The sequence below is a fragment of the Cupressus sempervirens genome, chromosome 7 (genome assembly GCF_028749045.1).
Source record: "Cupressus sempervirens isolate cs-2001-9-10 chromosome 7, ASM2874904v1, whole genome shotgun sequence".
NCBI classification, from domain to species: domain Eukaryota; kingdom Viridiplantae; phylum Streptophyta; class Pinopsida; order Cupressales; family Cupressaceae; genus Cupressus; species Cupressus sempervirens.
In genome coordinates this window covers 11,899,905-11,927,308 of record NC_143124.1, presented here as the reverse complement: position 1 = coordinate 11,927,308, position 27,404 = coordinate 11,899,905, and the positions used below count along the sequence as shown (strand labels likewise).

The 27,404-nt window shown below is 29.9% G+C and overlaps 1 pseudogene; it reads left to right on the top strand.

Annotated features, from left to right (window-relative positions):
* LOC149545160 (floricaula/leafy-like protein pseudogene) overlaps positions 1 to 26,966 on the top strand; it is a 74,140-nt pseudogene extending 47,174 nt beyond the window's left edge.
* The last annotated feature ends 438 nt before the right edge of the window (positions 26,967 to 27,404 follow it).

The window sequence follows — 27,404 nt, the reverse complement described above, 5'->3', positions numbered from 1 at the left end:
ACTCATCCAAATCTGATCATGAAAATCCACCTCATTCGAAAGAATAATGTCTCTACAAAAGAAATTTCCTTTTCTTATTTATTTACTCATTTGACTACCTTCTCAAGCTACCAGTACTTTGGCTATGCCAAAAAAAGCAAAAAGAATTGTGAGAATGCGGGTGTATGTGGTCTTCCTAACTATGTTTCCTTGAACCTCTATACTCTTTATAGGATCCATTAGTGACCTGAAATGTGGACAATTTAAACACTATCAATTATCAGGTATCAACTATCACCTATTGAGATATAACATGATTATTTGCTAGCCTCATTGCATTAAGAAGTCGATTATTTATTCAAATACAGCAAGGAGTACCAACTACTAGGGATCATAAACCCATAATGAACAAATTACAATAATGTGTCATTCTACTCCATGTAATCTATCTATACCAATGAAAGCATAATACAAATTTCATTTATCTATATGTATACACACATGTATGTGTATATGTATGTGCACACACATGTATGTGTATATGTATGTGCACACACATGTATGTATGCATGTACATACACACACATGTATGCATGTATGTACATACACACACATGTATGTATGCATGTATGTACGTACACACACATGTATGTATGTATGTATGCACGTACACACACATTTATGTATGTATGTATGTATGTATGTATGTATGTATGTACACACATGTATGTATGTATGTATGAATGTGTCTATGTACATACACACACATGTATGTATGCATGTACGCACACACACATGAATGTATGTATGTATGTATGCACATACACACATGTATAAATGTACAGACACGTATGTATGTATTTACACATACACATGTACAAACTATAACCTAAATTTGGGTTTTTATGAATGTGTTTTAATAAACCATCAGGTCCACTGAAATTGAGGCTTGTCTTTTAGAAGATGAAAATGAGCATTATTAGCAATGGGAATAGAGTTTCTTTCTACATTGATCTATACATAGTTTATGACCTCATAAACTATGTATAGTTGATGTATACATAGTTTAGTTGCATATTTCATTGGCATGATTTGCATTGATCTCATTACTGAGCACATATTTATTGTTTTCCTAAGCAGATTCGAAACAAACTGTTATAGCATATATTGGACTATTTTGCTAAATAGATTTGAACCATGATAAACTATGTATAAGTCAACTATGTATAGATAAAAGCCATGATTGTCATTGATCTTCCATGTATACTACATAAATATAGGATGGACATCCATACATAGTTTATGAGTTGGTTGCATTTAATGGTATTGCATTGATCTCTACATAGTTTATGACCTCATAAGTATGTTGAATGATTTTGCATGGATCAATACATACTTGATATATCCATAGTTTAGTTGTTCATTTTATTGGCATGATTCACTTTGATTAATGGTATTACATTGATCTTTCACAAAACTATACTAGAACTCATTAGTGAGCACATATTGACTATTTTGCTAAATAGATTCTAAACAAACTGTTACAGCATATATTGACTATTTTGCTAAACAGATTTGAAACAAATAGTTACAGCATATATTGACTATTTTGCTAAGAAAATAGTAGATAGAAATAGAACCATGATATGGCTATTATGATTGGCTCTTTGATATATACAGGTAATCACATGAGCACATACTAGAATTCATTATTGAGCACATATTGATTATGTATAGATAAAAGCCATGATTGCCATTGATCTATACATAGTTGATCCATACATAGTTTATGACTTGGCTCTGTTTAATGGTATTGTACGCATTCATCTCTACAGCACTATACTAGAACTCATTACTAGCAAGAAACTGTTATAAAGTTTAGTTGTTCATTTCATTGGTATTGATCTCTCATAGCACTATACTAGAATTTATTAGTGAGCACATATTAACTATTTTGCTAAACAAATTTGAAACAAACAGCTAGGAATTGTTACAAAATTTAGTTGTTCATTTCACTGGTATTGATCTCCAATAGCACTATATTGGAATTTATTAGTGAGCACATATTGACTATTTTGCTAAACAAATTTGAAACAAATAGTTACCACATATATTGACTAAATTGCTAAGCAGATAGCAAATAGAAATAGAACCATGATAAACTATGTATAGGTCAACTATGTATAGATAAAAGCTATTGATATGTTGTAAATTTCATTTCTATGGGATCGAAAATCAAAACTATAATTATGATATATATAGGTAATCAGAGTTAATGGCATGAGCACATACTAGAACTCATTCCTAAGCATATATTAACTATTTTTCCAAGCAGACCTGCAACAAACTATTACTATTTGAATGAACACAAAAAACCCAAAAAAAAACCCAATATGCAAAGGTGGGTGGGAGAAGAGAACTGTTCAAAGCTGCCATCGCCGTTCGAAGCAGAGAAATGAGCTGTGTTCAAAGCCACCGCCACCATCGCCAACAAAAATAGAGAAACCCTAGCAAATGCCATGGCCACAGCAAACACCCCAAACCCTTGTCTTCCCACAACACAACAACAAAATAGCACAAACCCGCATCTTCCCACAACAACACAAAAAAATAGTGGAGAATGCACTTTTGCTCTTCCAAAAACCTAACGCGAATTTCATGGACCCGACGATTTATTCAAACCCATTCATAAAAACCCAAATTTGGGTTTTCATTTCAACTTCCACCTATTTCTTGGAAGATGTTTCTTCCATTTTTGGAGCAAAATTGGCAGAAGAAAGCAGAAATTGGGTTTTGCATTTGATGATCCAAATGCCCCTTTTTTCCTCCATAACCAGGTTTTGGCCCTTGAAACCCTATTCCACACCACTTCTTCCCATAGCCAAATGGGGCCATATAGCACCATTATGTACATTTTTTAATCATCTCTATATCATTTATCATTTAGATTTTCTAATCTAATTTATAAGTCATTTTAGTCCTTTACCTATGATATTAGATTGAGTTTGATTTATCAGACCATTATCATTAAATTAGAGGCTTTATTCCTCTTGTTAAGAACCTCTTCATTCAATTTCCAATTCAATTCTAATTGCAAGGAATTCTTAATCTTATTGGATGCATATTTTTAGGTGCCCAATTCATTTAAAAAGAGTGGTCTATACACATCATAGACATATTATAAGGTCTTGGTTTTATTGGAAAGGGCATTAATGACATTGCACTATATAATACTACAAGCATTTTAATATTTGTGGAGAGTTCTGACTTCTTATTATTGGTATTGATTTTTAGATCAGAGCAAGCTTGTGTTATTTCTTATCAAGAGTGTCATTTATAGTATTTTTTACAATCCATAATGTTCTATTTGTGACTTTTAATAGTAGTTTTTTATCAAATCTTGTATGTTGGATTATATCCAAGATTAATTTTTTACCTTGACAACAAATATATTTTCTTTATAAACAATTTGAACCTTGTAGGAAAGAGTAAATGATAGAATAGGACTATTTGGGTCTTATGTGCTTTGTCCATCAAACTTTGAAAAAATCTTCATTAATCTTGCAACCTTGGGGTTGTATATTGAGCCAAATTCAAATTTATAAAGTGGCTAGGAATAAATAAAGGCTATAAAAATCAAACTAGAGTTCTTATATGAAGTATTTTTCATGTGTAAGCTTTAATATACAGAGTTTCAAAACCTCCATCTTGGAAAACAATTCCAAATATTTTATGAAATATGGAACCAACACTTCATTTCCCTATTAAATTGGTAAAATTATTTATAAATAAATTTTTCTTTTCAAAGTGGTCAATAAATGAGCATAGTTTAGCCCATGTGTAAACGAAAACTATAACTAACCATTAGAAAAGTCGCTATTGACTTATTCATTTTTTTTCAAATCTTAGAAGTACATCTCCACATATGATGTTATGTAACTTTGGGGTACTCTTTTAACCAATAATAAATAAAGAAAAACTAATACCTATGCGCAAATGTAGATGTAATTTGAAATAGGAATAATTTGAACAAAGTTAAATAACACATAGGTTATCCACCCATGCCATAGATGATAAAGGAGAAAGGGATATATAACTATTTTTTAGGTATATAAATAAATTGATAGTAAAAATGTGAATAATCTAATGGAGAAGTGAAATACTAATATCAAGTATGAAAAATCAAAGGTAATTTTGTACTTGGTGTAATACATATTTCTACTTTTTGTTTTCAAGTTTTTCACCTTCTTACATTTTCTCATGCCTTTGGTCAATTTTACGCTTAGTGTTAACACAATTTTTCCTTGTAATTTGAGATTATGGACAAGAAAATCCTCATTATTTTCTTCAAATAAGTCTTGAAGTATGTATTTCAAGATGAAAGATGCACTAATTCTAAAGGGAGTAGTCTTTAAATGACAGAGAACACCCATAGTAAATGAAAGGTTCTAGGATTGAGTTCTAAAGAGTCCATAAAATAAAAAATTATATATGATATAAAATTCAGAGAAAAATTTAGGTTACTTGAGGTATGCTTAGCAATAAACTAGGTAGAATAGAAGATGGGTTAATTTGTCCATTTGTAACAAATAGCTCAGTGGTAAATTACAATAGCAGCAACAACAAAATTTGGCTTCCTTAAGTTCTTCATATTTGACTGGAAGATATATCTAATCAGCTAACTCTTTATTACAAAAATGACAATCTATGTGAAACCATACTCATAGTATATACTCTTATCTCCTAATCTTGAAGAGATGAAGATGTGATGTTTTGCATAACAAAATCCTTTAACCTAAGAGTTGTTTATTATGAAATAAAGGTCAAATATTATTCTTTTTATCTTCTATAAATTTTTTTATCATTGGTCAAAAGAGATTCTTATAATCTCTACAAATCGTACTTCATAAAAAGAGTTTCACATCGATTATCATTTTGTCTTCTCTAGAAATCTGAAATAGGATAAGATTTAATGTATTACATGATAATTTTTTAACAAGATCTCACACAATCTTTTAATCTAAAAACAAATTCATTATGGAATAAAGTAAACAAATTCATTATGGAATAAAGTTTAAACATTCTTCTTTTTAGCTTCTTTAAAATCTTTATCATTGACCGAAAGAGTGGTCTAAACAGCATTTCATAATTCGTCTCTACAGTCATTCAAAAATCCTACTTTATAAAAAGAGTTTCATCTTCTTACACCATTAATCAGTATGTTTTAAACCTGGAATAAAAGAAGATATAATGTTTTACGTACTCAATTGGCTAACAAGATCCACACCATAAAATCTTATAACCAAATAACAAAATGATATAATAACAAGAAAATATATACATTTTAAAGCAAAGACCAAAACAAGAAAAAATGATATAATATAGATCAAAACTTGAGCGAATAGCATATACAATGAAAGATCACAGTGTCTCTCAATAGAACATTGAAGAGCATCTAACAATAACTCTGCTAAACCTAGTAAATAAAGCTAGCAAAGATTCTAACCACAAATGATTGCTCAATCTCATTAACCTCACAATGGTAAAATTATTTTCTTAAGGGGTGGAGATATAATAATAATACAAACTAAGCTTTGTGCGATAACTATTCATTGCATAGAAAAAGAAGGGGAAAATATGCATAGAAATTATGTCTTCTCTTCTTACAGGAACAATAATAATGCAAACTTTTTAGGGTTTCCAACATGAACCACCTTTACTTGTTTACGTTTAGACTTGCAGGGCGTTCGTGGTCCAATGAGTCTGACTTTTTTCCTTTTGCCATGTATTTCATCCCAATATTAATGACACAATACCAGATCTCAAAACTGAAGAAGATTGTTAACAGGACTCAGATATCTATTTATTAACATAATATTCAAGGAATTTGTTAAGAACAGTTTTTCCGTGGATTGAAATTGGTGAAATGTGTCAATAAGTCACTGGAGGGGAGGGAAAAAGAGTGGTGAAGGGGGAAATAGGATGGTAACAATATGAAAAAATATTTTTTCTACTTTAAAGCTAGATTAGTCTTAATTGAAAGTGAGGCATCAACGACGAATGTTGTTTTGGGCTACAGGTATATTAAAACCATATATTTTTCATTGGGTTTCATATTTTTCTAACAATATGTGTGGAAAACAGAAAAATGCTTGGATTACCAATAGTTCTATAATATATTAGTTTTCTCAAATTATGAAGAGAATATGTCTTATATAAATAAGCAATAAGAATATTTGAAACTTAATTGTATGAAGCTACTTATATAAAAGTCAATCACACTCGATAAGTAATTTTTAGTAGATTTGGTGTGCATTTACAAGGGAGACATTGATTTTTCATTTAGTATAATTTATGTACATTGGTTTGGGCAAACATAGGATTTAATCATTGAATATCCTTCTTAGACAAGAGAGAAGCAACCTTCTAGGTGTTATTTCACCAAAAGAAAGATGAACTTGTGGAGTATAGATGTATAAAGGGTCTTGATTATTAAGCAAAGAGTGAGAGATTAGAGAGTGCACATGTTTGGAGCATAAAATAATGCATCCACTAAAGATCTATCAAATTCTCAAATAGACACACCACTCTCTTTTAAGCACCTCACTTAGTCGATGATAGAGGTTGAGAAGATGAGCTTGAGAGATTAAATACTAAAAAATAGTTTTCTCTCAAGCACAAAGAAAGATGCATGAGTCTAAAGGACTCCAATATATCTAGAGTCTCGTTAGTACATCATGTTGTCATCTCATATGGATGCAGTTCCATAATTATAGCTTTGAACTAAAAGGTGAAAGGACTAAGCCCAAAATGTTGAAATGAATAAGAAGTAAAAATGAATATGCTGGACATATGAAACTAGTGAAATAAAATGAGAAGGAGAAATATGAAGTGGTGGTTGATAATTTGATATCCTCACAATCAATCAAGAAATCAAACTTGAACCTACATAGATATAAGAAGGAAAAATATTGGAGTTGTTTGATAGGCTTGCCTTTGTCAAACCCCTTTGTTTTTGTTTCAACATTCACAAACATCTCAGGAAATATGGATGTGATAACTAGTGATAGATAATAAAATTAAAAAATGAAAAAGAAATTAATTTAAAGAAAGATGAGATATAAAACTATTATATTCTCAAGTTCACTAAGATATGTGAAGGTAGAGAGATTGAGAGATATCAAGCCCCAATGGAGTCCACATAAAATCCATCATTTTGGGCATTAAAAATTGGATGGTTGCAGGTTTATAATGCTCAAACAACTCTCTACATGTCTATATATGTTTGTAAATAGAAATCTTCTAGTGGTAAGAAATAAACTGGCATATAATATTAGATCATATATTTTAACTTTTTAGTTTTTATTTATCCATTAAATTCTAATGAGAATGTAGATTGAGTGACCTTTCAAATTTCATGAAGATCTATCACTAGTACATTTCACCTTACTTTTTGACTAAAGGTCATATTGACCTATAAATTCTTCTTTCTTTTTTTTCTTTTTTTTTTGGTCTTATTTGGTCAAAATTTCAACCAAATTAGGGTTTCCCAATTTGGTTGAAATTTTGACCAAATCAAGATCAATAGCAAAAAAGAAAAAAAGTGGCATCACATTTTCCTTTTTTTTGGCCAGAAGAGTTGGTTCAATGCACTCTGTGTGTATGGGAGCCATTTGAGGTAAGAAGTAGCATTTTCCATCGACCAATCCCCTTATATGGTTGTTTACATTTACATTTTGAATTTCTATTGGAGATTAGGTGTCCACATTTGGAAGGAATTTATATTTATATGAAATTTCTCATATGGTTTGCAGTTTAAGTTGCCATTGCAGACATTTAATAGGTTTGAGTTTCTTCCTTCATTGTTCGACTGAAAGACTTGCTTGGAATTAAAACTTTGACCCTTTCAAGTGATATTGTTAAGTGGTAGAAATTTATAACTTTTCCTATAGCATAATTTATTTGGCAAGGGTTTCATCAAATCAATAAGTAATTTGTTTTGTAAAACATGTACAAAGGAGGAACTTGGGGGATATTTACAAGAAACATAGCCAAGGTGAAAAAGAAATATTCTTAGCTTCACCAGAAACAAAGATATCTTTTACTCTTTGCTTTAAATTTTTCATTCCTTTTTGGTGGTCATGGTGAACTCAAGTAGGTAGAAATGGCTTTTCTTACATGCTTACACATGGTTGCAACATGACAAAAGTCTATAACTTGTAAAGAGCTCTATCATTTAAATCACCTTGGAACCTCTTCATTAAAATTCCATTTTCAAGCTAACATTCAAATGCAATAGGATTATGGTCCACTAAAATGAAATCCCTTAGACTAAAATTAGGAAAATCTATTGAAATATCCTTTATAGACATATCATGAGCAGGTCTCCTACAAGAATCCATTGTTTTATATGAAGGTTGACATCAAGCTTGTCTACGATCAAGTCTCCACAACCTCTTTGGAAATTAGTAAAAATTACGATATTATAATCCTTATCCAATTGATCCAAAAACTCATGGAGACTCGGCCTTTGTAATACATGCAAAGGCACATCCTTTCCTGAGAACATTCTTTTTGGTTACAATATTTTCAATGAACCAACACCTAAGTTGTAGATTTCTTATCATTTTCCTCTTATTTCTTTGATTTGTGAAGTCTAAGGGAATCTTTGCACTACTAATCTGATAATTTATTCATTAAAAGAACAAAAAAAAATTTTACAAAATTGCAGTTGAGTGAACTGGAATATGGCTGGCAATTCTTATGTATACCCTTACATCTCTACTTCCAATGGGTTGTGAAAAGATAATTTACAACTATGGAGAGGGGACATAGTTTTGTATTGAAAATAAAAACATTTTATGAAGGAGACCAACAACTTAGATACATCACATGCTTTAAAGATTCTTCACAATCTTATTATTGTTTCTTCTTCTCTACTAACCCTTTTAGTCATCACTTTAAAATGTAGTTTAGAGTCTTCACATTCAACAAAATTTGATTTTTAGTGTGTTCATTTGAAATCATTCAATTTCGTGAGCACATAAAAAATATATTAACATTTATAGAAAATTTTAATGCTTTTCTATTTTGTATGCATGCCTAATGAAATATTTGTGAAGATAATAAGTAAAAATATTTCATTTATCTACCTTGTAGTGAGGATCAAAGAAAAGTCTGCTAATGAAGAATTAGAATTCATCATCGAGAGTGTGGGTGGAGGTATTTCTTTCACTTTCTTTTATTTGTAAAATTTCTAAATTTTGTTTCTAGTAGTTCCTAGTATCATGATATTCTTTTGTACAATCCTTTCTTCATTCTAATTATAGAAATGTTTGTGGCAAAAATGCTAACATAATATTGGAAAAAGTAAAATTTCATTCAAACAATTTTTTTAGAAAATATGTGGAATTTCAATGCAAGTTTTATGGATTGAACTATATATATATATATATATATTTATAATCCATATGTTTAAACTAATTCCTAGTGAATTATCATTAAAATGAGAAAATAATGATTATTCAATAGTGAGGTTCATATCCACAATTCTATACTCATTATTTCCTCATTCTGATGATGAATGTTAGATATAATTCAATGCATAGATTAAAAATATATTTAATGATATGATTGATCTTCTGCAAAAATAGGAAAAAATCATTTTAATTGGAGCCATAGTTTTAAGAAGATAATGAAAAATATCTATGTCTTATACTAAAAGAGTTCAAGTTGTGCCTTGTCGATGCCTTGAAAAAATTGAATGCCTTTTCAAGAATAAGATTTTGTTAGCACTAGTTATTAAGATCCATAAGAAAATATACTCTTATCATACTGACTACAAATATACCTAATCACTGCCTATTGTATCTTCTAGAAATGGCATCTCATTATATTAGCAAAAACAAACTAACACTTAATAATATTTTGTTAGCACTTGTAATTAAGAGTGATAAGAAAATATACTCTTATCATACTAACTACAAATATACTTAAGCATTGTCCATGGTACCTTCTAGTAATGACATCTCATTATATTAGCAAAAACAAACTAACACTTAATAAGGAAACTCTTTTTATTAAAAATATTGTGAAGGAAAATATACTAGCCATGTTTATGAATATCATATTGCAGAGAAAAATAAAACAGCCATTAGTTAAAATGCAAGATCATCATCATTTGATTAATTCTTATAGACTTGAAGATGGTTTCATTTCTATTGGTGGTTTCATAAAATTTTATAAATTCATGGTTAACAATAAGAATCATGATTTCTTGTTGACAGAATTAGAATTCTATGTGGAAAAATGTATTAACCTATATTTGGTCCTAGCTTGGCTTCTAGTGCACTTGACCAGTTCATAGCAATACATGTCATTTTGGTTCATAGAAAAGAATGTGTCCATGTTGATGTTTTGGTTCTTAGCTTCCTAAAATAGAGCAAAGTACCTTTCCTTAAATTTCTTACATAAAGTAATATAAAACATCTATATTTATAAAAATACATAAATTATTGCATAATTCTATAAACTTCTACAACACATGAGAAGTTGCATTCTCCATAGCTAGAATCGACTAGAGAATAATATTTTTTAGCATGGGAATTTTTAGTGTTATAAAGGCTTTTCATAATATTTTGATCACATTTCCAAATGAGAAAAATAAAACACAGTATGCTTATGAATCAAGTGTGAGGTGAACAAGAGCTTTTCCAATATTTCACCTAGTGAAAAGAGAATTGAATGCTTCCAAGAAGTTTTATATTCCCTTTGTTACATCTTCTCTAAATTTGAGTCTACCTTGTTTCATATATCCTTCCACCTCCACAAAAAATTCCTCCATACGATGGAGATACTAAAGCACAAGAAAGCCTTACATTTCCCTATATTTCCCTACCAAATTAAATAGATTTCTCACTCCATAACTTTCCTTCCAATCCTACATTGATTTTCATACATGGTATTAGTACAACCATTCTTAAGTATGTGATGTTAAAGTCAGTCTCATTAGCACTCTCCATAGACTAGAATAACTCCAAAGATTAGAGAAATGAATTTTTATTACTTGGTTATATTGAGAAATCATTTAACACAAGTGAATCCTAGCATTCATATTGATGTGGTTGGTAATGGCCTCTAGCATTTGCCCTCCCACATTTTCAATTTAAATGTTTGTACCTCTTGGAAAGTACCTATTCACCACTCACAAAGTCATTCTAGGAAAACTTGTTGATTCTCAACCAACTCTAAGGTATAGAAAATGGTTATGGTGTGGACCAAAACAATGGAAATAAAATAATAATAAAGAGAACCTTATATCTTCTCTGATTTCACACAATAAAAGCATGCAAACAAAATGACACTGCCCTCTAAAACTATACAGTTTTTACTGTCAAAATAATGAGTAATGATATATTGTTAACAATGAGACCTAGATATTGAATTAGTAAAATTCATATAGTAGTAAGTCCCATTGATCAACATAAATATTCAAAATTTTATTCGATCTATTGTCATTTCTTAAAGATCTTTTGAAATTCTAAATAGACGTAATAATAATCAAGAAAAGTGGAACAAGAATTGGAAAAGAACATAATCAAATATTTCTAGACATCAAGTTAAAATATAAATTTAAAAATATTAAGTAAATTTATATGACTATAGAATAATGGAAGTTGGAACCTACTCTAGATACAGATCCATATACTTCTCTAAAGCTATATTGATCTATATACTGATATAGAATAATGGAAAATAGAACTAAATGTATTCTTCCTTAAAGTGAATATAAAAAATAAGTGTAGTACAAGAAAAAATCATGTACATGAACTAGGTGATAATGTGGAGATTGTAGAGGTGGCATGTACTCACTTTATAGCAAAGTTTCTCATTTTTGGCAAGGTTAGCATATTAGCTATATTTTGATTACTTATTATATATCTTTACTAGATATTTTAGGGGCAATGTTATTGTAAAATAATTGATTTTTTTTCAAGTTTCATTTAATTAGTAAACAAATTTATTACATTTTATCTTTTGTGTTTGTATTGCACTTTGATGATGTAGGTTGAGGTCAATGGTAGTAATTTGGCCCCTATTTACAAGTTCTTGAAATCAATCAAAGGTGGATTTTTTGGTGATAGAATAAAATGGAACTTCACTAAGTTTTTGGTTGACAACGATGGAAATGTAGTTGATAGATATGCACCCACAATATCTCTATTGAAGATTGAGGTACTTAAAAATCATATTTTGTTATTTTATCAATTTGTTCTATGAAATTTGCACTTACAATCTTTTCAAACTAGTTTTATTTATTTGATGACACATCTTATAGGAATAAAGGCTAATATATGTAACCTTATGTTTGTAAGAAGTTGGACAAGGTGGGGTTGTACTAACTCTAGACTTATTTGTTGATCACTTCTTCATCAACCTATAGTCACTATATTCCAGGTTCTCGATTCTTTTCCTTGTTCTAAAAATGAAATATTTTATTTAAGATTCCTTATAAGTTTAAGGTAGAGCAACATATTCTAGAAGTTAACTTCCCCCTGTTTCACTTGCCTTTGAAGACTAGTCTTGAAGTCCCTATATCATTTTTGGTTGGGTAGTATGTAGTAGTGAGTAGATATTTGATATACATATATGAACAAGAGTAAAATAATAGTAAATAAGTTGTTTTTCATACAATTTGTGTCTCCCATAATTTATGTCTTTGTGTTAACAAATCAAATAGGGTATGACACAACTAGATTAGGGAAAAGGTGATTTATGATGGATTCTAAATTAGATATGGAAGTTATAGCCATAAGAGGACTTGTGAATTTGTTTTAGGTCTACAAATCCGTGAACCCACAAGCTACTATTGTTTGAGTATCTTCAATTTCAAACATTTGAAATTGGAATAGTTAATCTATGAAACAACTAAAACTTAATCTTCATTTTCTCCTTGAAGTGAGAAACATCATTAGATCGATAAAAAGTAAGGTGTCTTCTGGCATCAATTCTGACAAGGAAAATGAAGAAATCATAGAAGTTTGAAGAAAATCAATTACAAAATGTGGTCTACGACATTATGCTAAAATGGTAAAATAATCTTTTCCATCATAAGATTTAAACAAAAAGAGAGATATCTAGCAAACAAATAGGCGTCAAGTATCTTGCGAAACTAATGAGAACTATTATGTGTAACTATTTAAGGATTCAATAGATGTTGAAGATGAGACTCACAATCATTATCAACTAATACCTAGTTAGAAAATGTAATTTTCCCTAGTCATACAATAATGGCTAGAATTTCCACAAAGACATTGGTCTATGCATCCAACTTAAATAATGGTAAGGAATACTTGAGCCTTTGTTGAATATATCTATCAAAAAGTGCTCTATAAAATGATTATAGACATACATTTGATGATGATTTTGTGAACAATTTGTTTTGAAGATTTTAGAAATCTTCAGAGTTATGCCTAATATAGCTAGGAATAATCCCTTGGGTAAAATATGCATCTATTGTACAATAATTAGTTTGAGCTTCCAAATCCAATTTTCAAAATATGATAGACATATATGGAAGCCATGTAAAAAGGATTAATGCATTCAGACTTTGTGTGGAAATTCGTGACTAATTTGATGTCAATATCTCTTATCATTAATCCTCTAGAGCACACAATCCTATTGCACATCATATTTACAACCTTGGATATTGACGTTGTTCATTTTATTATTTTGAAGGTCAATAGAATTTTCTATGATAGTGCTCTCCTTAAGAGCTCTAACCTTTACTCCTATTGCTTGGATTTTTTAGTAGGTTAATGTAAGGTGGATTTTTTTACTATCCCAAAATTACCACCACAACATTTATGCATTTCATGATAGACACTATCTGAAACATGAGGAAAAACACATAATTTGTCCATATTTTATGTAAAAATTGATACCACCACATTTGATCAATAGAATAGTAATCTATTTGGGTTAATATCTAACTATGGGTTCTTGAACACAAATCTATACATGTACATGAGGAAAGCCAAACAACTACCTGAATGAATCATACCAAACTATGGAAATAAACAATCACAACTCTGATATGTACATACTCTACAATAATTACAAACTTGCCCTATTAAATGACCCCAACTCATGACAAACAAGGAGTAATGGAAAGGTTCAGTGAAAGTTGTTGATATTATAATATGGGTGAATTTGAGCAAGGTGATCAAATTTTTCTTTCAAAACCATATGTGCAAATATAAATATTAAGTACAACATTTCCAATATTTTTGTAGCTATACGCATTAATTAGACCAACTTTTTCTTTCAAAACCATATGTGCAAATATAAACATTAAATAAAACATGTTCAATATTTTTGCAAATATACACATTAATTACACCAAATTTTTCTTTCAAAACCATATGTGCAGATATAAACATTAAGTACAACATGTCCAATAATTTTGCAAATATATTTTCCTATGAAGAAAGATCACACCTGGCAATATGAACCCAGAATAAAATAATGAGAGAATTGCTAGATTGTGGTATGAGTTCCAAAGAAAAATTGATAAATGTAATTGCCCTTGAAAAAAGTTTAAGGGCTTAAACAATTGAAGAATTCTAATTACAATTGCCTAGTGCCATTGTAGGAAACATGGTCACATTGAAGGGGGCCATGATTTTCATTAATTATTGAATTTGGATTTCCAACTAGAGGAACATGGAGGTATGAATATCCAAGCTAAGGATAACACTCACATGGAAGAAGATGATAATGTTCCAAAGGACATGATTGAAGAAGATGTAATTGGTGCAGCTGATGAAGATGCTTAGGATGATGGTTCTAGCGCATCTAATAATGATGATGAAGATGTTCTTGATATACCTATACATGAGAAGGCACATGAGCCCCTATACGAAGGTTCTCAAATAATTATTCTCTCTATTATAGTGTAATTGGTGAACTTGAAGGTTATAAATAGTTATCCAATGTAGCAATGTCACGTATGCTAAGGTATGTCATTTTTTTCATCTTCAATATTAGCATACCATTACTATTTATTATAGTAACAATTCATTTTTGTTGTTTTAGGTTGATAGGTGATTACCACCATCCAACATTCTACCTCATTTGTACCAAGAACTATCTACCATTATGAATCAAATTGGAATGAAGTATCAGACAATACATGCATGTCCCAATGATCACATTTTATATCATAAACAACATGAATTTGCAACAGAATACCCGAATTGTCATATTAGTAGATATTAGGCAGACCAAATAACTAAAAATTTTCCTCACAAGTTTCTTTGGTACATTCCCCTTATTCCACGTCTTCAACAATTATTCAGGTGCACTAGCTTGGCACAATTTATGGATTACCATGCACACAATGGAAGTCAAGATGATATTATGGGAATGTTTGCTAATGGTTTTGCATTTAAATACATAGAAGAAACATGGAACACTTTAAAGAAGAACCTCATAATCCCATGCTTTCATTGGCAATGGACAGTGGCAATCCATTTGGAGATATGAGATCTATTTACTCAGTGTGGCCTATTTTTGTTATTAACAATAACATTCCTCCTTGGATGTCCATAAAGAGGGAGCACATAATGTTGTCATTGATTGTACGAGGTATTTTTTCATTTAATAGTTATCTAAATTAATTTGTAAACAGTGCATGAAAATTTTTATAATAATTATGTAAGGTTTATGTTCATTTAATTACTAGGTAATACATAGTGAAAATATTCGTGTAGATTGCATTTGGATCCCAACTCTATTAACAAATTTGAAGGAGAGTATCTAATGGAGAAAGGTAGAGTAAGGAGAGTGAGAGGTAATTATAAGATGTTTATTGTAGTTAATTAATTCTTATATGTCATCAATATAAGTTGTTTCTAACTGGTCTGGTGTTTTCTTTATAGTTGGTTGTGAATGGGATGCACTACATTTGGATATTGCAAACATTCTTTGATTGGATGATAGTATGGATTCAATAGTCTCAAGAACATAGTTTCTCAATAACGAGGGATTGTGTTGCATCGTTGGTTAAAGAATCTCATCATAATGGAGATCCTAATGCTATGCCAATGGTACTTGATCTAGCATATGGCTTAAGAGATAGAAAGGTATGTAGAAGATTATTAATCATGACCCATAACTTTAATATTAACTCACAAATCAATGTAAATAATCTTGACATGTTTGAATAATTGCAGATCAAACACCACAAAGCTATGTACTACCATGGCCATAAATTTTGCATTAAAATGTCAAAAAAATTGAAGAAAATGTGTGATTCCAGGATAACTATAGTCTTCATGGTCACCAATATTTTGTCTAGTAATGGCATACATCCTCAACAATCTAGAAATTGATACTATGAATTTTGGATGATATAATTGAGTGTGATTTTAATTCATTCAAATTAGTTCTATTTCTCATCAAATGGTATAGGCAATGACTGGATCGAAATGATCCTAATAGGACTATTATTGAACATGATAGTGGATTTTTAATGATCGAAACAACTAAGTTTGAGTATTTCTATCTAAAAATCAATTGTTAAAACATATGATCTAAATAAATTTAATCTAGCTAAGTTATATATGGCCTCACACTTTTCCAATTGGAAATGGCTATTAAATGCATATTTTATACTTGTTTGTATCCAATTACTAAATAAATAAAATTATTTCAGAAAAGTGGCATTTTAATGACTCTTACTATTTTTTATGATATTTTTTTAATAACATATAAACACCATTTTATAAAGCTCATAGTCAAGAATATTTCCATATACAATTTATAGTGTTTTAATTAGATATAGTATATTGTAAATAAAAAATTCTACAAGCACATATATTTTAACACTTGAAAAGATGCAAGTTTTGAGAAAGGAAAAAATACTAAATCATATTAAAAAAATCTAAAAAGTATGACATTCTAGAGGAGAGAGTCCTCTTCTGGAATGTATAATTTTTCTCTTGGTTAGAATAGATTTGTTTTGAAAAATTTGGTGGGAGATGAAAACTATCAATTTTAGCGGAGTTTAAATTTGAATCATTATAAAAGAGAAAATATAGGTCTAAAGCTGATTTTTATTTTTGATTGTTCTAGATATATATGTTATTCATGACATAGTCTAAGATTAAAAGGAAACAAATTTATTTCCCTATAGTTTTGTGGTGGGAACTAGACCCCAATTTTTAGTGTTTTTTAGCTGCTAAAAATTTGTCTATTAAAATTAGGAAAATATATCAATTCTTATTCCAAATAATTATTAAAAATTATATTCCTAAACTTCATGCATTTCTACACATTTCATTTCTTTACTTCATTTTCAAATTCAAAATAATAATACCAATTTTATCTCATTGAAGGTGAACAATTATATTTTTGTTAGCCTTTTCCTTTACAAAAGGTGACACAGGTTTGTGCTTTCACTTGGTGAGAATGATGATTACATGGATGAAGATGATGATCAATGGCATGATCAATGAAATGTTTGTCGAGGTACAATCAATGACAAGTATGATGGGGTCATGATTTATTTATATATAAAAATTTGACTTGTATGTTTTTATAATTAAGTTATTATGTTTTGAACTCTACTATCATAGAGTATATACAATGATATTGCATAGCTTTCACACATAAAGTAGAGGTAAGGAATTCTAAAGTATACAATGAGTTTGATGAATGCAAAATGTAATTTTTGTCTTCTATGTAATTTGTAGTATATAGAGCATTATAAGCAGACAACTTTTCATTTATTATAATATGGGTGAATTTGATGAGCGAGGTGAACAAATTTTTCTTTCAAAACCATTTATGAAGTTATAAACATTAAACTTACAACATATCCAATATTTTTGTAGATATACACGTTAATTAGACCAAATTTTTGGCTAACTTAAGATAAATGATTTACATATGCAGACTATTCAATGCCTTTGACCAGGATCTTGCATAGTCACATGGATCGATAGGTATAAATCAATAGATACTATAGATACAATTTTTTATTTACATATCTTCTCTTTACCATCAACATCAACTTTAGTCCTAGTATGTCTCTCATTTTATGGATTTTAGGTATCACCAAATAGGTATTTGTTTTATATGTCCTGCTCTGGTGAGGAAAATGAAGGAATAGAAGACAAAATTGAGACACCTAGTAGCTCTAAAATAAGGAGATCAACTAGAGGTAAAAACACTAGAATAAAATTCAATAAAAAAATGCAATTTTTTCTTGTTGAGGGGGATCATGTTCTTATGATAATGAGAGTGAAGGTGATAGGGAGGTTCGCTTAAGGTACACACATCTTTAGAAAGAATGGGTATCCAAGGAACTACCTCCAATTAACATTGATTTTTTGTTAATAAAAGAATATATCGCATAGCTCCATCTTCATTACATGGTCTGGGCCTATTTTCCATGGATGTCATAAAGGTCTATTACAATAGAGTTGTTGAATTAATGGAGTATGTAAGACCTTGTTACAATGACAACAATTGGATGCATATTGTGCAATATAAAAAAAGGTATTTGTAGGTATGCCTTGTCACCAAATTATATACAATGCAAAGAAAATGATCAAAGTAAAAGGTTCACTACGTATATTAATGGAAGGCCAAAAGGAATAGATAATTTTGTAGGATTTATAAATAGTTCTCAACCTATGTCAACTAATAAGTGGCCAAATTTTATATTTGAGGCACGCGAGGGAAATCGTATTTTTGTATGTATGATAAAATTACTAAGTGTAGGGGAAGAGCTTATGATAGATTACAATTTGAATCATGTAGATACAAAAAAATTCCCTATCATGGGACTGGTAAGTATAACATTTAAACCAATTGCCTCCAATTAATATTGACTCCAATATACAATCTACTATTTTATTAATAAAAAAAAATCGTAAGTCTATTACTTTCATTTTGTTGTTGATTTCTAAGAATTGCTAACCTTTCTCACAGGGCAACATGGATAGACCACCACCCACAAGCAAGGATGCACCATCTCACACACCTTCATCAGCAAAGGTAAACCTTAATTATTATAATTGTTCAGATTATATAGAAAAAAATGTCATATTATTATGTTCTTTTATTCATGGCTTTAGAGTTATTTTGATGGAATTTTACTAATATTGATGTCATAGCTTGATACTTATTGATAGAGAAAAGCTAAAATGACAGTAGATCAAATGTAATCTAAAACACGGGTGTCATTTCTTGATGGCATTGCTCTTAGTTCTTACCCCTTATTCCACCAACTCATACAAAGATACAATGATGAAATTCTCAACATTATCCTTGAGAGTCACACAAGCAAGGAGACAAAGGCACTAAAAGAGAAATTCATACATAGAGTCAAATCTTTGAAGGTAAGTGGTGATTAAACTCAAGCAATAATAGAAATTCAATAGATTATTATTATATTGTATAGTATCTTATAGATCATGATCTAGAATATTATGTGTTCTTCTATAGAAATTTGTGACACCTACAAGACCACATGGTGGACATGGTGAGGGTTTTAGTACACAACCTTCTTCTAAGTAACACTTTCTCTTTACAACATTACTAAAAATTATAGTATTATTACACCATTGAGTTTATTTAAGGTAGATTCAATTATGACTAAGTCTTATACCATACTTGGGTCTCTGTTTGAACTAGTTTAAAGGTTGTGCTTGACCATGAAAGGTGAGAGTGTTATGACCATCAAGTTCAACTAAAAACTTATTTACTATAATAGATCCATGTAACAACAAGATTACACTAGTTAAATCTATGGTAATCTACTAAATTAGACATAGGGTTTCCAAACATTGTAATATGCCTTGCACATTCTAGTTCCTTAGTAAAGTCTAGTATTTAATTAGACATTCATGGTTGTGATTCATGGTATGTTTGATTTCTAAAAATGCAGTAACACATGGGATACAAAGAGGATTAAAGCATCACTATTTGATTCCTCCTTTTTTCGAAAGAATATAATTATCTTAATTTAGAATTCACTGATTGAAAAATCCCACTATTTTAAGATAGATATTAGACTAGTGAAATTCATATTATATCACATATTATCTTCTTTTAACCCTCCGTAGAATATTCTTCAAAAGTCACAAGAATAATGTACACATCTTAACCAATTCTAGATACATCTAAATTGTTGTTGCAAGAACAATCAATATTTTTTTTTGAAAGATACCACTTCACCTATTCTAGTAATTTTAATAAAATAATTCATTTAGAGTTAAAATTAATAGATTCAACCAAGTGACCCAAATTTGAATTCCTTAGAATTTGAATATACCTAATATGCTTTTAGCAATATTGTAAGTGACCATAAGTAAAGAAATAAGGTTTAAGATATCTCATAAAAGTTTGTAATTCTAATGTAGAAGTAATATTATAGGTATAAGATGTCTCATAAAAGTTTAAAATTCTAATATAAAAGTAACATTAGAGGTATGTACCAAAAATATATTAAGACCAGCAAAATTTATTTAATGCACTAATATGTTTCAAAAGTTAGGTACATGAGCAAGGTCAATTATGTGTGTTGGCATCAGTAGGTGGACCATTTTGAATGTAGTGGAAAACAAATTGACATTAATTTTATGTTTCCTCTACTACTAACTAGTACATTTGGTGCCTTTTTTGATAGATTAATAGTAAGATTACTAGGTTAACCTATTTTTCCTTCTCCATCATGTTTAAATAAATTATTAATTCCATGCTTACTATATTCAAAAGAATTATGATTGATAAAAGTGAATCTTACCTTATTGGGTAATTACTAATTTATCGTTCACTTAAGCATTTGTTATGTACTAAGAAGATACAATAAATGTTTAAATTGATTGTGTTAGAAATTTATAACCATTTCACAAATGAAAGGTATGTAGAGAAGAATGACATGGATTTCACTTGGCCATCTTACCTAACTTAGTCCTTATGTTTATGTTAGTAACCTTATAACTATTATGGGTATATTTGTTTGATTTTTTAGCCCTTCCTACTCAGTGTTGAAATAGGACATCTAATGTTGAAAGTGAAACTGGTGCAACATTGTTTGTTTTCATCAACATTATAATACTTAACTTTTATTTTGAGATGCTTCTAGCTAGTATTCCATTTGATCTTTATCCATTGCAAATTTATTTGCTAACAATATTCTATTCTTTAGCTCATGATGAAGTGCAGACATCTCCTTCAATCGTTACTCTAATGTTGATGAGTGCATTATCTGTAACAAGGAGCATGTAAACATCCTTGACTATTCCAAGCACAACTAGTAAAACCTTTTTTTTCTATATTTTATAGTGCACTAATCATGCATTATTATTATTTTGTTCGGTGGATTTTATACTCATGTACCTATTTTGTGAACTAATAGATAGACCTTCAGTTGATAGAACAACAAAGACCAGTACTACTGAAGCTAATCCATTTTCTAGAGTAGCTCATATGACTAATAATTTTTCATTTGTGGGGACATTGTTGTCGAACAAGAAAACTATGTTTTTCATTAAAATTATGAAAGCTTCTAGGTGCTTTAAAATTGTTATTATTTATAGTGCAATTGTAGTTTACTTATACATAACTAGTTTTGGACTAACAATCCCATGATGTTTTTGTAGGAAATAATGTCTTCTTTGATCATCTTTTTGATATGACAGTGAGGCTATTTGGACCCACCATGCATAAAAAGTACGTAGTTTCATATCATTGCTATAATATTTTTCTTTTCTTCTATTTATTGTACTATATTAAAATTATTGATCTAACTATTTTATTTTATTTTAAAGGTGGAATGACTAGGGTCCTAAATTAAAAAATCAGCTCATTACATCTTTTGAGGACCTTTTTTGAAAAAAACATTTTTGATACTGCCCTTCTTCTCAAAAGATCATCAAAACATATAAAAACATATAAATACTATGAGGGACCAATATAGAAGGGGTGTAAAGGAGAACCAAAATTACGACCATCCTCCTATGATTCCACTGATGGAGTGGAATGAAATAATAGAAGATGCAAAAGAGAAAAGGCTACGTGATAAAGGAAATGAACTAGAAGAGGGAAAAAGAAGGCATGTCATGATATTATTAAATAGAATGTAATCATGCACTAATTAGTGATCCTTGTAAATATATAATTTAACATGTTTCAAATTATTCATAAACTACAAAACACATCAATGGTTACAAAAGTGAGAGTAGAAAAGGTTGGCCAACACAAACTTGGCTCTGGTGGCTATATGAATCTTCAATCCTGACTTGTAAGTAGCAAAAATGGAATTTCATATAGAAAAATTTATATAATGTTGCAAACAATTTTGTTTAATCAAATCATACATGAAAAATTGACGATATTAATAAAAAAATATAGGGCATAGAATCTAATATAGAGCCCACAAATGAAGATAAAAAAAAATTCCTTGAAGGAAGGCTATAAAGTTGTGGTTGCATGCCTACACCAAGAATCCAAAAGCCATACCCAAGAATCTGGTGCACCAAATGAGACATAGGTGAAAATCAACTTGAATAGTTAAGAAATTTCATTTTTGGTGTTAGTTTCCAACACAAATGAACTACATAATAGTGTGCATAACATTTCACTACAATCTTCATATCCTATCACAAAACCTACCCATGATGAAGGTCATGATGTGTATCATAGTGGTGGAGGTAATAATTTTCTATTGGAAATTAGTTACACAATTATGAAACAATTTAACATCTTCAATTTTAATTTGATGTGTAACCTTTTTTTTGAATATTTAAGAGCATGTTGAACATCATGATGAAGGAGTGGAGCATGTTCCAAGTGTTCAACATGTTTATGTGGTGGTGGATCAAAATGTTAATGTACATGATGTGGCATTATTAGTTAAGAAAAATAAATGTTATGTTGTACTAGTTAATTAAATACTTGTAACAGTTTTTTTTAAAAAAGAAAAAGAGTATGCCAATTTAACCCATTTACTTGTTCTTGCAACAGAGCCCCCTTTAGTGTAGCAGCCTCCCACTCCTCAAAGTAGGAGGAGGCATCATAGTTTGACATTGCATGTGCCACAAGAAGATGAGAATGAGGAAGATATTGATGCCTCTATCAGCCTTGTTCTTATGAGAGCTAAGAAAAATAAAAAGAAGGAATGATTTTTTTAAAAATTCTCTTTGATAAACCTTGTTTGATAAACTTTGTTGGAAAATGAAAGAATTTTGTTAGTAATTATCTATGAATGTTGTGTATTAATATATTCATTTTTATTTCATGTTAATGAATATTGTTATGTATTAATGAAATGTTGATTAGTTTTGTGTATTAATGAATTTTATATCATATTAATGAATGTTATATGATTGTATTGATTGAATGTTATAGTTCATAAATGGATGAATGAATGAATTAATGAAGTATGTAATTAGATGATAATGGAGAATTTAGATTGATGTTAGGGGGAGGGGGTGAGGCTAGATGAGCTTCCACCTTCATGTGGTTGGCCTTGTTAAGTAGAGAATATTAAAGTATTCTTGAAACCAAGTGAAGCTCAAACTAACATACCAAAGATATATTCCTAACTAGCTTATAGTTTATTTTCTTTAAGATAGAGTTTCATGTCCATTCCTTTATCAATCACTACCCTTTTAGGCTCCTCAATTTCCTACTCTATTCTTTGTTTTTCTTCAAAACTATTACCAAATTAGCAATTTATTCTTGATCATCTTTAGCTTATTTAACAAGCAATAAAATTTTGATCCCAATACCTCTACTTCCTTCAATTACTATTCTATTGTATTCATTAGGTTTTCATCCCTCATCCACATTTTTTCAAACTTGAAAGAACGTTGTTTAGTGAGTGAATCCTCAAAGATATTTAGTTGAACTGCAAAGTGGTTTGAACTAGAATGAGGGAGGATATGGGCTGACACAGTATATTGAAATCAATTGTTATTGAGATTCTTAGGTGATTTTCCACTATTTTTCTCTAGGGTTCATTATAGAATTTAATTCACTACCTGTAATACAAATCTAAATTCATTATAGTATTAAATTTAAAACTTGCAATATTTTTGTTAAAAAATAAAATTATGTCCAACACATGCTTACACCTACCTTCCTATAGGGAACTAGGTGAGAATTTTTTATTGGTGGATTGAGCTTGTCTATATAATATATTGGCTTTTGTACTAGCTTCATACATATAAGAAAACTCTCGTAAGATTTTTATTTCTATATAGAAATCCCCTTTTTTCCAAGCACAATTTTTTTTTATTCTGATGCTTGTGAGAGCTAGGAACCTAACTAATAAGAACTAAAAATGCAATTCTTGCTTTCAATCAATTGTATTAAGGAACTTAGTGACAATTTCTTGTATTACACTCTTGGAGATGGTGGCCCCAAAAATTTGCAAACTCAAGACTTGGAAAGTAAAGTTACAATCTCTTAAAGGGACATATTTTTTTGGTAAAAGAAACATATTTTTTTAGTAACCACCTTTTAAACTACCTTGAAATTTGATGCAAGGAGGAGGTGTTAATACATTCTTATTACCAAAATCTATAACTAGGCTACTTCCAAGCCTACAAAACATATTACCATCATGTCAGTAAAAAAAAATTATTTCTTGAATAACTCTCAAAATGCCTAAATACTTGAAGAATAATTGAATACAATATTTGGGAAAATGTTACTTGATAACTAATTTCCCTCTGAATTATAGGTACAACTCCCTTGTAGGTGATTTTCAAAGAATTTATTTGTTTCTAATCCTACTATGATGTGTTCTTGACTAAAGAATAGAAGAGGTAAACCAAGTTAGACCTAGGCAACAATAACTTAGGAAATGGGTTGGTCTTGAAATGAGATCAACTCTAAAAATTCACACATCTTACGAATCCACGTAATTGATTATGCAGTTATGAAAGATTTTAGTATGAATAAAATGCAAGATGAAATGATATGAAGTCACAAAGAAATATTCCTTCTATCTTTAGTAATTCTCTTATTACTTTGTCAATTTGTTAAATCGAAAAGAGAAACAAAGCTCTATTTGTCTTTAGATTTTTAATCTAACCCACAAGAAATACACTGAATGACATATGGATGGAATAGTAAATGAATCCAGTGTCAAATACTTATATTCTTGTCTCTGAAACAAAAGATCTTTTCACACCAAAATTTTCCAACCCCTCTATTACCAGAAGAAATTACATTTATAGTTTTTTGTCATCTCTAAGTTCTGGCAGAGATTGATTAACAGTAGGTTATCATTGAGTCATTGGGGCAAGTTGATCGATTGAGATGCATAACATTGAACAATATGGTTGAGATGGGTTTAACCACCAATATGTTGGTCAATCTAACTAAGCAAGAGTTGGGTGATGTTGTTAGGATCATGGTTGAAATATATAGCCTTGATCTTCTTGTTGGAGATAAATATGGCATTAAATCCACAATTAGGGTAGAAAGGATAAGGTTGATGAAGTAGAGAGGAAGAAGCATATGTAACTCTTTGATTTCATGGATGGAAAACAACACAACTGTGATGAGAATGTATTAGACACATTGTCTTAGGAAGGTAATTTGTGTCTATCCTTTGCTACATATGTTTGAATGGAAGAGTCATCATCATACTTGGTTTTTGTGTGCACATATAGACACTTTCTTACTCTATTTTGTGCTTGTTTTCCTTTGGGGGAAATATATGTTCTTGAGAAATTAATCAATTATATAGTTGCACATGATAGTCATATTTTATTCTTCTGAGAACACTATTTTGTACTCCAATGTCCAAATTTTCCTCATTTTGCCTCTAGATATTCTCCTCACAAAGTCACATAATTTAGATCATATTAGTCGATAGCCTCTAAAGTTATTAAAATAGTAAATACTTGTAGCACTATGTATACCTTTATGTAGAAATAGTTTCTTGTAATCACTCTTCCATTAAAATGAGAACTAAGAACTGTTTCATTGTTGTTCATATTATTCTGAGTACCACTTTTGCATCATTTGTAAAGATGCAATTGTGTTTTATGCTTCATCTCTTTAATGGGTTTTAAAATGTGTCTTCTCTAATAGTGTCAAATATGGTATTTTTCTCTTCTGGGATTAGTTTTATGATAGTTTTTAGCATTGACATTTCGGGTCATACTTTAAGATGTCTTATACATCATGAGCAAAAGCATTTTTATTATGAATCATGTACTATGATCAACATTGATACTAAAAACTATCTCACAGTCTATTCAAGAAGATAAAATAATTATCTAGCATAGATTATGGAAATTTGATACACTTTAGTAATTAAATCTGATACATATGTGACATGAACAATGATTAGTGGTGAAGGTATCGAGATTCAATAGCTTCTAAGATTCATCATTTCTATATGAAATGTATTCTTTGATTTATTGATTCTTTCTAATATTTGGTGAAGAGAAGGACTGTATATGGATTATAAGGGTCTATTAGATCATATGATGATAACTTAGCTGGGTTGTTGATATAGGTCTATCATGGAAGAACCCAATAGAGATAATGTTATAATTCTTTCATAGAATAACTATCCGTTGAACCTAAATAAGGCAATGATCACATGTTGCTGCTCCAAAATACTGATCATTTGAGCATTGTATTGAGTGGCCTAATGACAATACCTAATAATAATAACTATTGCAGTGATAAGTAGCTCAAAGCTTGCAAAAAGGAGAGGAGAAGGCACTCAAAAGAGTCCAAAGAAGATGGCAAATATAGGCAAAGAGAACACCCTTTTATTGTAACTAAACTAGAAGAAATTGTAAGAGCACATAAATGGGCTTGACTATTTCTTTGATCCCTATAAGTAGTGTGGTAAGTTTTTGCTAGATGTTTAGCACATTGCTAAGGAAAGAGGGGAGAATTTTCCTACAAAGGTATTTGTTTATAATGCTCTACAATCACCTTAAAAAGATAGTGCATAGAATTTAAAACTAAATCTTGGTTCTTTTATTCAAATAAGATTAGATAACTTATCAAGAGAGAGTGAGACTATTTGTGACATGGATCAATGTATATTTACCTTGTTGAAACAATGTTTCAATCAATAGTGCAGTAACTCTTCTTACATGTTCAAACAAGTGTTTGAATATGTGTTGCTTTGCTTTCCTATATAATGCTCATATTCATATTTAATGTATGCCTTAACATCATCATATTTATTTACCCCTAGAATATAGACCCCTAAATTACCTAGATCCCACATTAGTACCCCTTTATCTTTTGGATAGTACTAATTAGATTAGAAGTCTCAAAGGGGGTCATATTTTAGGATCCTCTTTCCAATCTATAGTGGTGAAGTGGTTTATGTTAAGACCCTCAAAATATGAATATTAAGGCATTATGTC